Source organism: Dipodomys merriami, unplaced genomic scaffold (assembly GCF_024711535.1).
Source record: "Dipodomys merriami isolate MVZ:Mamm:240054 unplaced genomic scaffold, mDipMer1.0.p SCAF_2, whole genome shotgun sequence".
Lineage (NCBI taxonomy): Eukaryota > Metazoa > Chordata > Mammalia > Rodentia > Heteromyidae > Dipodomys > Dipodomys merriami.
In genome coordinates this window covers 81,791,994-81,808,588 of record NW_027203381.1, presented here as the reverse complement: position 1 = coordinate 81,808,588, position 16,595 = coordinate 81,791,994, and positions in this window count along the sequence as shown.

The following is a 16,595-nucleotide window of genomic DNA, read 5'->3' as shown; positions in this document are numbered from 1 at the left end:
TTTTTTATTGTGAAAATACTGTACAGAGGGGTTACAGTTACATGAGCAAGGTAATGAGTACATTTCTTCTTTTTGTAAATAAGTTTTTTATTGTGAAAATACTGTACAGAAGGGTTACAATCACATGAGCAAGGTAATGAGTACATTTCTTATCAAGCATTGTTGCCTCCTCCATTGTTCCCCCTACCATCCCTTCCCTCCCACCTCCACAACTACATCCCACCCCCCACCCCCGCCAAAATTGTAAAGTTCGTTTTACAACATAGCGTCTTGTACATCTCATTGTTGCAGTGGGTCCACGTGTATCCCTATTTAAACAATTTGTTTTTTCCCTTCCTCTCCCCAAATTATACCAACAGTGAAAACGGGTTATACCGTGGGGGAGGGACATACAAAGCAACAAAAAAAATCAGGTGGTACCTTAAAAATAAGTTAGAAACAATAGCAAGAAAGAAAAAACTGGAAGTGGAGCTGTGGCTCAAGCGGTAGAGTGCTCACCTTGAGCAAAAGAGCGCAGGGACAGCACCCAGGCCCAGAGTTCAAGCCCCACAACCGACCAAAAAAAAAAAAAAAAGGAAAAACCACTTGTGTCCTTATCTTGAGGTTCATTTCACTTGACATCATCTTATCTGACCTTTTCTGCTTGTCTCAGATATACACTAGTTATAAGGGAAGCCATAAGACCTATGTTTCTTTGGGTCTGGCTTACTTCACTTAATATAATTTTTTCCAAGTCTTTCCATTTCCTAACAAATGTGGCAATGTCATACTTTCTGATGGAAGCATAAAATTCCATTGTTGTTGGGGGATTTAATTTTTTGAGTTCCAGGTGAATTTAAAATATGAGACCCTTGTCTGTTGTATGACTAGTGAAGATCTTCTCCCAATCCGTGGGCTTTCTATTGATCTTGCTAGCTATGTCATTTGCCGTGCAGAAGCTCTGCAATTTCATGCAATCCCATTTGTTCAACCTTTCTTTGATTTGTTGTGTTTCTGGGTTTCTGTGCCAAGGAACTCTAGTTTCTCCAGTTCCTTCCTGTAATGTTTTCAGTGTGTCTGCTTTGACTCCAAGGTCTTTGATCCATTTGGAGTTGATTCTGGTGCAGGGTGATATATAAGAATCTAGCTTTAGTTTTCTACAGGTGATTAACCAATTGTGCCAGCACCATTTACTGAAGAGGCTTTCTTCCATTCTATGTTTTAGCTCACTTATGGAAAATTAAATGGCTATAGACCTGTTGGTTCCTTTCTGGGTTTTCAATTCTATTCCATTGGTCCTGAGGTCTGTTCTTGTGCCAGTACCAAGCTGTTTTGATTACTATGGCTTTGTAGTAGAGTTTGAAATTTGGAATTGATATTCCTCCAGCACTGTTCTTTCTGTTAAGGACTGTTTTTGCTATACGAGGTATGTTATTGTTCCATATGAATTTTTGGATTGGCTCTTCTATTTCCTTGGAGAATGAGTTTGGAATATTGATAGGTATTGGATTGAATTTGTAGATAGCCTTGGGAAGTATTGCCATTTTCATTATGTTGATCCTTCCAATCCAGAGGGAGATTTTTCCACTTCCTCAGTTCTGCTTTATTTTCCTTTTTCAGGTTGTTAAAGTTTTCATCATAGAGATCCTTCATTTCTTTAGTTAATTCCTAGGTATTTTAGTTTTTGTGGAGCTATTACAAGTAAAGTTGCTTACCTGAGATCAGCCATGCTCTTCTCATTTTTGGCATACAGAAATGCCATTGATATTTGAGGATTAATTTTATACCCTCCTACTTTGCCAAAGTTTTGAATCAGCTTGAGTAATTTGGGTGTGGAGTCCGTGGGATTCCTTAAATACAAGATTATGTCATCTACAAAGAGGGAGAGTTTTATTTCATCTTTCCCTATTTGGATCCCCTTTATGTTTGGTATCTTGTCTTATTGTTGTAGCTAGGCATTCTAATACTAAATTGATGAGAAGTGGAGAGCGTGGACATCCTTGTCTCATTCCTGAATTAAGAGGAAATGGCTTTAGTTTTTCTGCCATTAAGTATTATGCTGGCTGTAGGTTTGTCATATACAGCCTTTATTGTATTGAGGAATGTTCCATGGATTCCTAATTTTTCCAGAACCTTCATCATAAAGGGGTGTTGAATCTTGTCAAATGCTTTTTCTGCATCTATTGAGATAACCATGTGGTTCTTATCCTTGCCCTTGTTGATGTGATGAATTATATTAATTGATTTGCATATATTGAACCACCTTTTCATCCCTGAAATGAATCCTGTTAGATCGTAGTGTATGATTTTTTGATGAATTGTTGAAGGTGATTGGGCAAACTTGTATTGAGAAGTTTTGCATCAATGTTCATCAAAGTAATGGGTCTATAGTCCTCTTTCTTTGATGAGTCTCTGCCTGGTGTTGGGATGAGGGCTACGATGGCTTCATAGAAAGAGTTCGGTAGTGAACTTTCTCTTTTAGTTTCATTGAAGAGTTGGAAGAGTATTGGTGTGTGTTCTGCTTTGAAGGCCTTGTAGAATTCCACAATAAATCCATCCAGTCCTGGGGTTTTCTAATATGGAGGTCTCTTATTGCTGTTTCTATGTCAATGCTTGATATCAGTCTGCTACATTGGTTTAACTCATCTTGGTTTAGTTTCGGCATGTTGATATTTGCTAGGAAATCGTCCATTTCTTCCATATTCTCCAACTTGTTAGCATAAAGGTTTGAGAAGTATTCCCTTATAATGTTCTGAATCTTAGTTGTTTCTGTGGTGATATTTCCATTCTCATCTTTGAGTTTATTTGGGTGTGTTCTCTTCTTTTTCTGATAAGATTTGCTACGGGTCTAAATTTTATTAATTTTTTTCTCAGAACCAAATCTTTGTTTTGTTGATTCTTTTTATTTTTTTTTTGGATTCTAATTTGTTTAATTCTGATTTAATTTTAATCATTTCTTTCCATCTACTGGATTGGGGTTTAGCTTGCTGCTCTTTTTGAAAGAAGTTCAGATGTCTTGTTAAATTGTTGGTTTCAGATCTCTCCAATTTGTTGATGTAGGAACTCAGAGCTATAAACTTGTCTCTGAGTACTGCCTTTTCTGTGTCCCAGAGGAGCTGGTAATTTGTATGTCCATTTTTGTTGAGTATCATGAACATTTGAATTTCCTTTCTAATCTCTTCCATGACCCTCTCATGATTCAGCAGTGTGTTGTTCAGCCTCCATATGTTACAGGACTTTCTTTGGTGGCTTTTGGTGTTGAGTTCTAATTTTATTCCCTTGTGGTCTGAGAGAATACAGAGCATAACTTCAATGTTTCTGAATTTGGACGTTTGCTTTGTGACCTAAAAATGTGGTCTATTTTGGAAAATGTTCCATGTGCTGCTAAGTAAAACTTGTATTCTCATGCTGCTGGGTGAAATATTAAGTAGGTGTTTGTTAAATCTAATTGATCTATGCAGTTGTTTAGATCTGGGGTTTCTCTGTTTTTATCGGGTTAATCTATATAATGGGGATAGTGGTGTGTTAAAGTCCCCAACAATTAATGTCTTTGGATCTATGTGAGATTTGAGGGAAAATAGTGTTTCTTGGATAAGTTTGGTTTCTCCGTTGTTTGGTGAATAGATATTTAGAATTGTAATATCCTCCTGAAGGAGAGATCCCTTAATTAGTATGTAGTGACCTTATCTCTTCTCACTAATTGTAATTTGAAGGCTATGTTATCTGATATTAGGATTGCAACTCCCACCTATTTATGGGGGCCGTTTGCTTGGTAGATTTTATTCCAGCCTTTCACTTTCAAAATGTTTGTTTTTATGGGCAAGGTGTGACTCTTGAAGGTAATAGATAGAAGGATCTTGCTTTTTAATCCAACTAGACTGTCTATATCACTTAATTGGAGAGTTAAGTTCATTAACATTGCGAGTTAGGACTGAGAGGTGTTTGGTAGTTCCTATCATGTTATCTACCTTCTTGGGGGCTGTGACAACTGGGTTCTTCCTGTGGTTCTTGGATTCTCAGTTTGGGTGTTGTTTCTTAGTCTTTGTTTTTGTCTTGTTGGTGTTCTATATGTAGGACATCTTTAAGTATCTTTTGTAGGGCTGGTTTGGTGGAGATATATTGTTTCAGTTTTTCTTTGCTATGGAAGGTTTTTATTTGACCTTCAGTTATGAAAGGGAGTTTAGCTGGTACGGTATTCTTGGTTAACAGTTGTTTGTCTAGTCATTATGTCGAAAACGAACTTTACAACTTTGGTGCGGGGGGGGGGGGGGGAGGATTGTGGGGGAGGCAGGGGGAGGATGGGAAGGGATGGGAAGGGAAAACAAAGGAGGAGGCTACAATGCTTGATAAGAAATGTACTCATTATCTTGCCCTTGTAACTGTAACCCCTCTGTACAGTATTTTCACAATAAAAAAAAGTTGTTTGTTTTCAGGGTATGGCATACATCATTCCAGGCTCTTCTTGCTTTAATTGTCTCTGATGAGAAATCTGAGATTATTGTAATTGGTTTTGCTTTATAGGTGATTGATCTTTTCTCCTTGACAGTTTTAAGGCTCTTTTCCTTGGTCTGAATTGATCCTGTGCGGATTATAATATGATGGTGTGATGTCCTATTCTGGTCTGGTCTATTTGGCATTCTAAAAGCTTCTTGTATCTGAATAGGCCTATCTTTTTGCATGTTTGGGATGTTCTCTGCTAGGATCCTGTTAAATAAATTTCCTAGAACCTTAACTTCTGTCTCTAGGTGCTTCTCAGATTATCCTCAGATTAGGCCTTCTGAAGGTGTCTTCTAAATGCTGAATAGGTCTATCATATATCTTGTATTTCTCTTGGATAGTTGTATGTTCTTTATCTATAATATGTAAGCTGCCTTCAATCTCAGAGATTCGATCTTCTGCATGGTCTAACCTACTATGAAGACTTTCTACTTTGTTTTTTATTCCTTTCCTTCTAATTGGCCATTTTTCATGGCTTCAAATTCTTTGTTGGAGCTTTGTTTTAGATCTTGTATGAACTTCTTTACTTCCTTAATTTGGTGTTCAGTATTTATTCTCAAATCATTTAGTTCATTGGCTATGGTTTCCTTGGACTCCCTTTCCTTGTGATGGGCTCCATTCAGCATTCCATTTGTGGTATCCCTGGATTCCTTCAGCTGTCTGTTCATGGTTTCCATGAATGTCTCTATTGATCTTATCTATTCTCATCCTGTATTACTCTTTGATTAGCTTCCTCATGCCCACAAAATTCCTGTATTTCTCTTTGAATATTCTCAGCCTGCTCCCACAATTCCTGTATTTCTCTTTGAGTATTCTCAGCCAGCTCATGTAATTCCTATCCTATATTAATCTTTGATTAGCTTCCTCATGCTTACAAGATTCTTGTATTAATTTTTAGTTAGCCTCATCATTCTCATGATGTTCCTGTATTAATATTTGGTTTGCCTCATCTCGCTCCCTATCACGCTCACCCTGAGTCCTTTTCAGTTTTTTAATGTTTTCATTCACCGTGTTTAGCAGTATTGTTTGTAGTGTTTGTAGAGCTTTTTGGGAACTCTCCTCTGGATTACTCATGAACTGTTCTGTCACCTGATAATCAGGGGTGGGAGTTGAGATACCCAGACTTGCCATTTTTCCTGTGTTTCTCTGGCTTGTTCTGCCCAGAAAGTACACCAATTTTGTGCTAGAACACTATTTTCAGACAAGCATCACCCAAAGTCCTACAGTTGCACAGTCAAAATGGCTGCAGATACAATCTAGTTCAACAGATACAATCTACTCAACATCAAACAACTATATATTAATGGACTAAGAACATCAAAGAGGGATTCAGCAGACCAGAAATTAATAGGTGTAGGGAGAATTGTGGGGAAAAATAAGATTAGAGGGTTGTGGAGAGGTAAAAGGAAAGAATGAATTTAACCAAGTCCTAATCTCAGAGAGGGAAATGGATAAGACACAGTAAAAGTAGAGAGATTAAAAAATCAAGAGAAAATGGAAAGACTCTTGTTTCCTGGGCCATCCCTGGGCGATCAGCAGGATGAAGTTTTCTGCTTCTTTTCAGTTCTTGCTGGTGGTGGGTGAGTAGAATCTGCTCACACTCTGTGTCTGGCACCTTTGTTCTCGACTTTCTGTGTTGATATGGTGGCCTTGGCAGCCACTGCCACCACAGCCACTGCTGCTGCAGCGGCTACTGGCAAGTGCTCAGATTTGTCTCCTTGACCAAGCTGCCTGGATTTTCCTTCTCTAGTGAAACTCTTTGTACTGTGATGGCACACTTGGTGTGATTCTGTACTGTGATGGCACACTTGGTGTGATTCTCTAGCCTAGGATTGTTCACTGGAACACTAAAACTGCTTTCTATGTGAGAGCTTGTTTAGCCTCCAGCTTCTCCTCCTCCATCTTCCTGTCCATGACCACTATATTCATTTTACAGATGAAGAATATGAGAATTAAAAGTTAAGCTCTATGGCTCAGATCACAGAGTCACTAGTAGCATATTCTGCATTTGAACACCCGAAGTCAGAATAAAAGGGAAATAAGGAGTGGGCAGAGTGTGGAGATGGTAGAGGAGTATTATCAATAAGATCAGATATTACAGAATGTCTCAGTGGTATTTGTCAACTAGGTGAACTTTGATGACAGTTCTCAGAAAGTGTTAAAGGCAGAAACCAGACTAGGATCAACAGAATGTGCATAGGCAAGAATGAAACAGTAAAAAAAAATAATTTCAAAATATTTAATGGAAGAGGAAACATGGTTACCTCCAAACATGTGCTGTTGTTTGTTTTTGTGTTTCTGTATAAGGGAAGTAAAAAGTGAGATCATCATCTCTTCTTAATTTATGTCAACAGTATACATATATTAAAATGGTGCCTTCTGTCTGAAATAGTGTTTAGCACACAGGAAGATCTGTATGTCCAAAGCTGTCTGGGTTTTCCATTTTGGCTACTGGGTAAACTCTCAGTGTATTCTCCTTAGAAGATTTTGGGGCTTTCATTCTTGCTGGTGGTTAGTTCATGATATTCTTTACTTAGAATAATGATCTCAGTAACTAACTAGCTTGAAAAACAGTTTTTGACATACCACCCAATCGCTGCAGGACAGTTAGTGTGGTTTTTCCTAAATAAGAAGATCTGTTTTGAACATTGTTTTCTCCTCTTTGGTTACCTAGTGACATTGCCCAGTAACAGTCTGTCTTTCTAAGCTGTGTCAAATAAAGCAGGACTGCCTATGATACAAATTTTAAAATGGTAAATTGATGTTTCAGGGCAGGGCCCCTGAGGCATTAGGTCGAATATAAATAGTGATGCACTCTTAGGAGCATTGGATATATTTTCTTTTCAACCATACAGATGGAGTCCCTCTTTAAAAAATAATAAAAATAGCCAAGGTTGGAGTTCTTCCCCAACTAGCTAGTTTCAAGGTGGTTTTTTTTCTTGTCTTTTCCTTCATGGAAGCACACAGCCATCCTTCTCCAGTGTTTCTTCTCTTTTACGTCTTTTACAGCAACTGGGTATAAAATGAGAGGAAAGATTTTGTGTTTGTGTTGTCACAAAAGGGTCTGTCACTACTTGGAAGCAGCAGAAATATGAATCTAAAGCATTGCATATAAAAGCAGGCTGTCAGTTGGCAGGAGAGAGATGTGTCAATAGACACAAACAAGACTGCTACTTATGCCAGCTCTGTGAGACACAGAGATCCTTGTGGAAAGATCCTATACCACAAATTTGTAGTGGAGTCTATAAATAGGAGTATAGCCCCTTCTGAATTGAGGATCTTGATAGTAAAAGCCTTTCTCTATGCTGATTCTTCTAAATCAATATATATTCTCTGCTATGAATGTTCTACAAGATGTAAAATTGCTATGTAGAATCATGAAAGGTAACTTTGAGCACTGATCTCTACCCTCACCTCTCCTCCCTTCTCCTGTCCCTCTTCTTCCCATCCCCTCTACTCCCCTCCCAGTTCTTCCCTTTCCATAGCCTCTCTTCTCCCCTTCCTGCAGCTCTTTCCCCTTCCTTTAAATTCAATGAGTGGAATTTTTCAACCTAGACCTAAAGTGTTTCTCAAAAGTAAGGTACTAAAATTTTACCAGCATGTGGTGCTATGAAGAGGTGGTAGGAACTATAAGAAGTAACCTTGTTGGAGGAAATTGAGTGTATATCCTTGAATCGTATATCTTAATCCTTCTCCCTCTCCAATCTTCATCCGCCTTCTCCCAAAATTATGTGTTGACTTCCTTTTCCACCATGATGTACTGCCTCACCTCATGCACCACTGAAGCAAGTGACTAAGATGCAACTTTTTAAACTCTGAGCCCAACAATTCTCTCCTACTTTGAAAATGACTTTCTCAGGTAGTTTGTTACAGCAATGGGAAGTTTAGTGCAACATTCTGCCTAGTGAACTTTGTATACTTGAAAATTACGAGACATTTTCATACTTACTTATGTCATGAAAATTATTTAAACTCTTTGAGCCTGTTCTTTCTGAAAATAATATAACAGCAGCACCAACCTGATAAGGATGCCTTAATAAAGTATTGAAAGGTTTTTTAGAATAGTGTCTGTTACATAAAAATGTCAGCTGTTACTGTTTTGTAATATTAGAACTATTATTAATAGTAGTTTTTAAAGGAAGTTATGCTAGGGAAATAGCATTGCCTACTTCACAAACACAGAATTTAATGATGTAGTCTGTACAAAAAGTTTTTATATTTAATTTTAAGTTGAAGTAAGGACAAATGGGAAATTTGTTTCTATAGCTATCTGAAAGGGGCTAATTTGCAATGATCTTTCCTGTAGGTAAGTGAATAAAATCTAAACTCCAGGCTGTCTTGCAACTAACCTAGCTACTATTGACTTACCGACTTTCACCTTTTTCTTCATATTCAGGATGACTCATTGTATTTTAAGCTTTCTCAGGTATGAGTCATTGTAAGAGTTATCAGAGTTATTTAATATTTGTGATTACAAGGGGCTGATTGTATTTGGCTGCAGGAAGGATGACCAATTTCATATCCTTTCTTCTTATAATTTAGCATCAAATTAGTCATAGAAGCAAAATGTGGTGTGAACTGTGTGTCCAAAGAAGGTACCAGAGAACATTAAGATGTGAAGTATATTTTTAGTTTGAAGTGATTGCATTACCACTTATTGATTACCTTGAAGACAAAATTAGCATTTTCAGGCTTTATTATGGTCGATATTTTTAAAATAAATCTTTACTTTTTATTATCTTTAAGTAGTTGTAGAAAGGAGTTGCCATTTAACAACACTGTTTATGAGTACAACATATCTTGATCAACATCACCCCTTTCAATATTCTCACTCATCCCTACTCACCCCTTCCCACCCACTTCTTAATATATAGAATATGCATTGAATATTTTTATTGAATTCTCCCTTCTTCTCTTCTTTGATTTCATGTCCTCACCAAGACAAAGACAACAAGTCCTTCAGCTTAACTCTTTCCACCAAACTATACATATGAGAATGACAGGGTTAATTTTTAGCCACCTAGGAGATTGATAATGTATGCTCTTCTGTGAACTCTTTATCTGCTTATATATATTTTCCACATTGATTCCCCTGGTCTTCAGAATGACAATATACCCACATTCCTGTGAAGTCCTCCCTGACATAAGCCAATATGTGCACAAGCACACTGCCCTGTGGTACAACCTTGCCTTACTTAGCTAGTCACTGATCCCAGGAATCCAGGCCTCTATTGCTTGTTGACAATGTTCATTAATTTCTGGCCAACACCAGTGAGGGCCATTTTGTCTTAAGGTGACCAACTACTTGCAATGTCCAGCCTTTGTAGGTTTAGTTGAAGGTACTTCAGTTCACCTTTCCTGTGTTCACTGCCCACATTTGGTAATAAACAGATTTCATTTTACTAAACCCTGAATGTACAGATTTCCTAGTCCTTTGAACTCTCTACCTCCTACACATACCATCTGAGTATACTAATAGCCTCACATTCTTCACACTTGTTAGATGTGAATTACATGCTAGCAGTGAATGAAGGTCCACTGTAAACATACCATATGGTTAAGATGCTTGGGAAGTGGGACAATTCAAAGTACACTGATTGTACTTTAGAATGCTTACTTGCTCCATCAAAACAGAGATTAAAGTGCATTACAAATTCACATTACCAATGCAAAAATACTGTGAAAACACTAGAATATCATTGGGATATCACTTTTTTAATAGATATATTTAAGGTTTCTACAGGACCAAATGTCTTGAAGATTCTACAAAAATCAATTATTTTGTAGGCCTTCAGCAATCTGTGTAGTTTATGTAAAGAAGTTATGGAAAAAGTGCTGATTAATACATGAAAGTAATGATTGTAGAATTTTCAAGTATCATTTGGAAGTGGGATTTAAAACAAGACTCCCAAGTTTTTCTCAGATCTCTCTACATCCCTATTCCCTTAATAGGCTACAAGATTTATGAATTAGCAACAAGAGGTCTCAAAACTGAACTTACTTAGCTTTTGCTTACTCATCTCACTCATTGAAATTTTTCTGATGATCTAAATTCAAAAAAAAAGTTAGTCATATGGAAAAAAGAAAAGTTTCCAGGTTCAAATAAAACTTCATAAGCCGGTTACCTGTGGCTCATGCCCATCATCCTAGCTACTCAGGAGGCTGAGATCTGGGGATTGTGGTTCAAAGCCAGCCCAGGCAGGAAAGTCCACGAGACTCATATCTCCAATAAACCACCAGAAAACCGGAAGTGGTGCTGTGGTTCAAGTGGTAGAGAGCTTGCCTTGGGCTGAAGAGCTGAAAAATAGTGCCCATGCCCAGAGTTCAAGCCTCATGACCAGAAAAAAAACAAAACAAAACAAAACAAAACAAAAACAAACTTAAGAAAACTTCATTAGGCATGTAGTTCTATGGCAGAATATCAAAGGAGTTGTTTCCTCTTAATATCTGAAGGAATGCTTCTCACCATGTAAGAAATCTTGATTTCCAGTTACGCATGTGATTCTCACCACAGAGCAGCAGCTGTATTTAAACTTCCTGAACATGTTTCATGAAGTTAGTAGTACTCCTCTGTCAGATTTCCACCACTGTCACAAAATACCCGAGGAAAGCAACATAAAGGAGGCAAGAATTATTTTGGCTAATGGTTGTAGAGGTTTCAATCTAGGGTTGGGCTGACTCCATTACTTTTTAAATCATGGCAACCAGAAATATGGTGGAAAGACATAGCAGTGCTGCTCACCTCCTGGTTGCTAGGAAACAGTCAAAGAAGGACAGACTCAAGCTGTGTTCTTCCGAGGCATGTCTCTAGTGAGCTACTTCCTCAAATTAGTCCCATCCTCCTAGCTCATTTGACTGATTGGATTCATCACCTCTCACTAGCACGACCAGCTTGGAATGAAGACCTTAACGTGAGCTTTTTGGAAGAACATTTCAAATCCAAAAAATAGCATCCCTAGAAAAAATTCTTCTCATTTCTCTTTTCTCTTCTTTTCTTTTCTCTTTTCTTTTCTCTCTCCTTCCTTCCTTTCTTCCTTAACTTCCTGTCTCATTTTTTAACAACAAAAAAAAATCTCTTCCCTCTCAACACCAGTTGTGTTTGCATCCTTTTTTTTCATGGCAATTTTCAGGCAGATTGCAATTTGAGCTTTATACATCATCCCTGTGACCCATCCTTTTTCTCCTTGTTTTTCTTTTGTGATATAGTTCAACAACCTTTAAGATTTATACTTTCAGCAGACTGAGCAAAGCTATGATACTGATATCTAACAATGTGTCATCAAAAAATTCTCCTAAGTTAAATTATTTCAAAAGCAAATGAAATGAAATAAAACCCTTTATATTTCTGGTGGTATCTAGCAAATTGATTATTTTATATTGTCTGAAAAAGGTTTTACCACATAGTTTTCATTTCATGGGCACCATCTGTGGTAAAGATAAAATATTCAAGCTATCATTGAGATGGTATATAATCTATAATAAAGATGTCTAATAAAATCAATCTTTTGTACTTCAGTCTATCATTTATTCTACAATGACTATCTTGTCCTACCTCAAATTGAAATTTTTTATCTATTTATCAGGTGATTTATATTCACAAAAATCCTCTATATGATTTTACAAAATTATTTTAATAGTAATAAGACTATAATTTTAGAAGTACATTGTTTATGTACTAATATTAACTATGCTGAATACAAAACAGGAATAAATATGGAATTACTACTGACAAAAATAACTACAGTTATTAATTTAATCCACAGTGATAATAAATAAAAATAAATATTTTATAATTTTACATTTTACTTTTAAATAAGTTGGAAACATGCATTATGTTGGAAATGATCTGTACAACTTGAAGGGGGTTGGGAGAGGGGTTGAGGAGGAGGTAAAGAGGGAGAAAAATGAGGAAAGCAGTAAAAAGTTAGACAAGAAATGTAATCACTACCTTATGAAACTGTAACTCTTCTGTATATCATCTTGAAAATAAAATTATCTGGGTGCTGGTGCCTCACAACTGTAATCCTAGCTACTCAGGAGACAGGTCTGAGGATCGTAGTTCAAAGCCAGCCTAGGCAGGAAAGTCTGTGAGACTCATATCTCCAATTATCCACCAGAAAACCAACAGTGACGCTGTGGCTCAAATGGTAGAAACTGGCTTTGAGCTGAAGAGCTGAGGGACAGTGCCCAGGCCCAGAAATCGAGACCCACAACCAAAAAAAGGAAGCAAAGAAAGAAGAAAGAAAGAAAGAAAGAAAGAGAAAGAAAGAAAGAAAGAAAGAAAGAAAGAAAGAAAGAAAGAAAGAAAGAAAGAAAGAAAGAAAGAAAGAAAGGAAAGAAAGAAAGAGAAAGAGAGAAAGAAAAAAGGAAGGAAGGAAGGAAAAAAGAACAGAAAAGAAAAGAAAAACCTGATAATTGCTGGGCACTTGTGGCTCACACGTGTAATCCTAGCTACTCAGGAGGCTGAGAGCTGAGGATTGTGGTTCAAAGCCTGGGCAGGAAAGTCCATGAGAGTCATCTCCAATTAACCACCAAAAACTGGAAGTGATTCTGTGGCTCAAGTGATGGAGTGTTGCCTTGAGCTGCCCAGGCCCAGAGTTTCTCTTACTCCTCCCCTCTCCCTTTCTCCTTCCCCTCCTTCTGCCACCCTCTCTCTCTCTCTCAAAACAATCAACTAAGAAAAACCCATCCTGTTAGCTGGGCGCTTGTAGCTTATGCTGTTGTAGGGTGGAAGGGCAGTGTGACCACTCAGTCCACAGTGAAAATGTAGAAGGTTTTATTGAGTGAAAAGTACTGAGTGCCAGGACCTTACCTGGAGTCCACCTGCTCGGAAACAGCCCAGAGCGCCAGTCCACCTTGGCTTTTAACCATTATTTGGCTAGGGCAGGGAAAGGGGGAGGTTGCTTATTGGTTTTAGCCAGTGATTGTTAAAAGAAATTCACACCTTAAATTTAAATTTCCAACCAAGGTTTTGCTGGCGGGAGGTTGGGGAATAGAACAAAGGTGGTGATGGCTCAGCTGGGTTAGGGCACGCATTGTCCAGAAAATAGCAGAAGCAGAGTTACAGAAGCTCACATAGCTAGTAGTTACCAAGGAAGTCTTATCCACAGAAAGCACAGTCACATTTATATCTTTTTTTTTTGGGGGGGGGGTAGGGGTCCAATTGTGGGGCCTGACTCTGGGCCTGGGCGCTTCAGCTCAAGGCTAGCGCTCTACCACTTGAGCCATAGCGCCACTTCCGGCTTTTTTCTTTTTGCTTATGTGGTGCTTAGGAATCGAACCCAGGGCCTCAGGCATGCAAGGCAAGCGCTCTACCACTGAGCCACCTTCCCAGCCCCATTTATATCTTAAAAATCATTCATTATCCATTTTATACAATCCAAGTCAAATATTACATTCCATCCTTACTTCCTCCACCATACAATGTCTATGATCCTACCTACTCAGAGGCTGAGATCTGAGGACCCCATTTTGAAGCCAGAAGTCAGCATAGGCAGGAAAATTCCTAAGAATCTCTTATCTCCAAAAACTACTCAGAAAATGTCTGAAGTGGTGCTGTGGCTCAAGTCATAGATCATTATCCTTGACAAAAGCAGCTCAGGTAAAGCACCCTGGACCTGAGTTCAAGCCCAAGGACCAGCAAAAAAGCAAACACACAAACAAAAAAAACCTTGTTAAACATTTTAGGGAATAAAACAATATAAACCTGCTGTATTAATTTGAAAGTGTATAAACATTATTAAAATGGATTATTAAAGTATTTCTGCAACTAACCCAGTATACAAGATGACCAAATATTACATAAATTATGTATATTTAAGGATGTACAAGGCTTTATTATTTATAATAGAAAAAGACTGTGTCCAATCCTGGATTAAATTATTCATATTTCTCATTTAAATTATTATACTCATTTTACAAATCATATTTTCAAGAAATATTTAATAATGAAACATGGTCTAAAAGTGAGCAAAATGTTAAAAATTATTTTTAAAAGAGGTTAAATAATTCATGTAAATGATCATCATTAAAACAAAGAAAATAGGGTCCAGAGCATAGCCTATAATTTTACTTGATGGTGCCAGTAATCCCAAAGCTGATCAAAATCAGCACAATGAGAAATCAACAAATCATTTAATTATCTCCATTAGGACAATTCACATGAAATTCTGTAAAATTCTTATCAGAAAATGGTGTGGTAATGCAGGTCAGCTAATAAACATGATTTTTGTCTTCTTGTACAGAAAACTTACTCCTTTGATTTGCACATAGGACTCTACTCACCCAACTGAGTATTGCTAGTCAGTGAGGTGGAACCTCCTTCAAGATGGGTATTTTCTTTCTGTAATACATATGCTTTAATTGTAATTTAAAGGTGATCTACAGAGGGGTTACAGTTATATAAGTCAGGTAATGAGCATACTTCTTTTTGAACAGTGTCACCTCTTTGCTCCTTTCTCCCCCTCCCCCTCCTGGTCTCCCTTCTATCTCACAAGTTGTATTTTCAAGTTTATTTTCAACAAGGTGTCTAATGAATGCCAGAGTTTGATTTGTTCACTAGTTCTCCCGCCATTTCTGTGCCCCACCTTACATTCCCTCAAACAGATAAACTTACAAACAAAAGATACAGAAAACAAAAGCAACAACAACAAAAAAATCAACTTTTGTTTCCATTTCTTGTAGTTTATTTCAATAAATATTATTTTATATGATCGTATGCACATAGCTATTGAGCCTTTGTGATCCTTTCCTAAGTATTTTCTACACCTCTTTCAGGGATCTTCTGTAAAAATTATATTCTTCTCATGGAGAAAGAACTTGAAAATTAATACTGATTATTGCTAACTTTGAGTGAGACAAATTTGTATAGTTCTAACATTACTCAACAAGAAATGCACTCATTACCTTACTCGTGTAACTATAACCTCTCTGTATAGCATCTTTACAATAAAATAAAATAAAAAACAAAACAAAACTAATTTACTCATAGTTTAATTCTAGGACCATGAATTTATTCCTAATTCATTATTTTAATTTTTTCTAAATATTTTTGGTTATAAACTTTATAAATCCTGTGATAAACAAATATTTAATGTCTCAGATTCTCTGAAATTACAGTAATAGTAAATGATCTATTTGAATTTTTTAGGTAAAGGAATAAGCCATAGCATAAAAATTATTATTTTTAGTAAAGTTCTTATACATTAAAGAGTTTTAACTTGCTGCAGAGTTTGATCATGTGTTTTATTGGATTGTAGTATTTGTGAAGGGGGCTGTGCTATTCAGTCTTCCATTTTGGTTACAAAATACCCAAGATAAACAACCTATGAAGAAGAAAAAATATTTTAATTCACAATTTAAAGGTTTCCGTCTATGGTCAATTGGCCCCATTGTCTTTGAGGGAAACTCATGATAATGGAAAACATTGCTCACCTCATGACTGCCAGAAAGAAAACAAAAAAGAAAAGAAAGGGTCTGGCTCTCAATGTTTTCTAAATGGACATGCTTCCAATGACCTAACTATCTTCCACTAGTTCCACCTACTAAGGGTTCCATTGCATCCCATCCTGCTACAGACTACAGAATGAAGCCTTCAAAATATTGGCTTTTGGAGGACATTCAGGAGTCAAACTAGAAGAGATACTATGCACATTCATGGAACATGAAGGAATGTGCACACATACACACATACTGTGTATGGAAGCTAAAATTAGACAAGACAGGTAGATAGTTACACATCACAGTGTAAATTACAGAAATTTAGAAAAGAGGGTTGCCTTGTATCACCACCATCATCGGGGAATAATGAGACAATTCTACACAGGCATTCACTGGAAACTGAGAAAAGCACCACGTTTTCATCTACAAATAATATAGAAAATATCAAAAAGAATTAAATAGTAGGATAAACAAAAAAAGTGGGAAAAAGACATTTGAATAAGAAAAAAAAACAATAAAATACCGGGAGGAGACATAAAAGAAATAGCTTCATTCTTTTCAAAGTTCACAAAAATACACTTCTAGGGGAAAAAAATGCCTTTTTTTCTACTCGCTACCTGAAAAAGCAGTTGTTTAAAATAAATGCATATAGCTAAAACTGCAGCCATTTCCATTTCTGC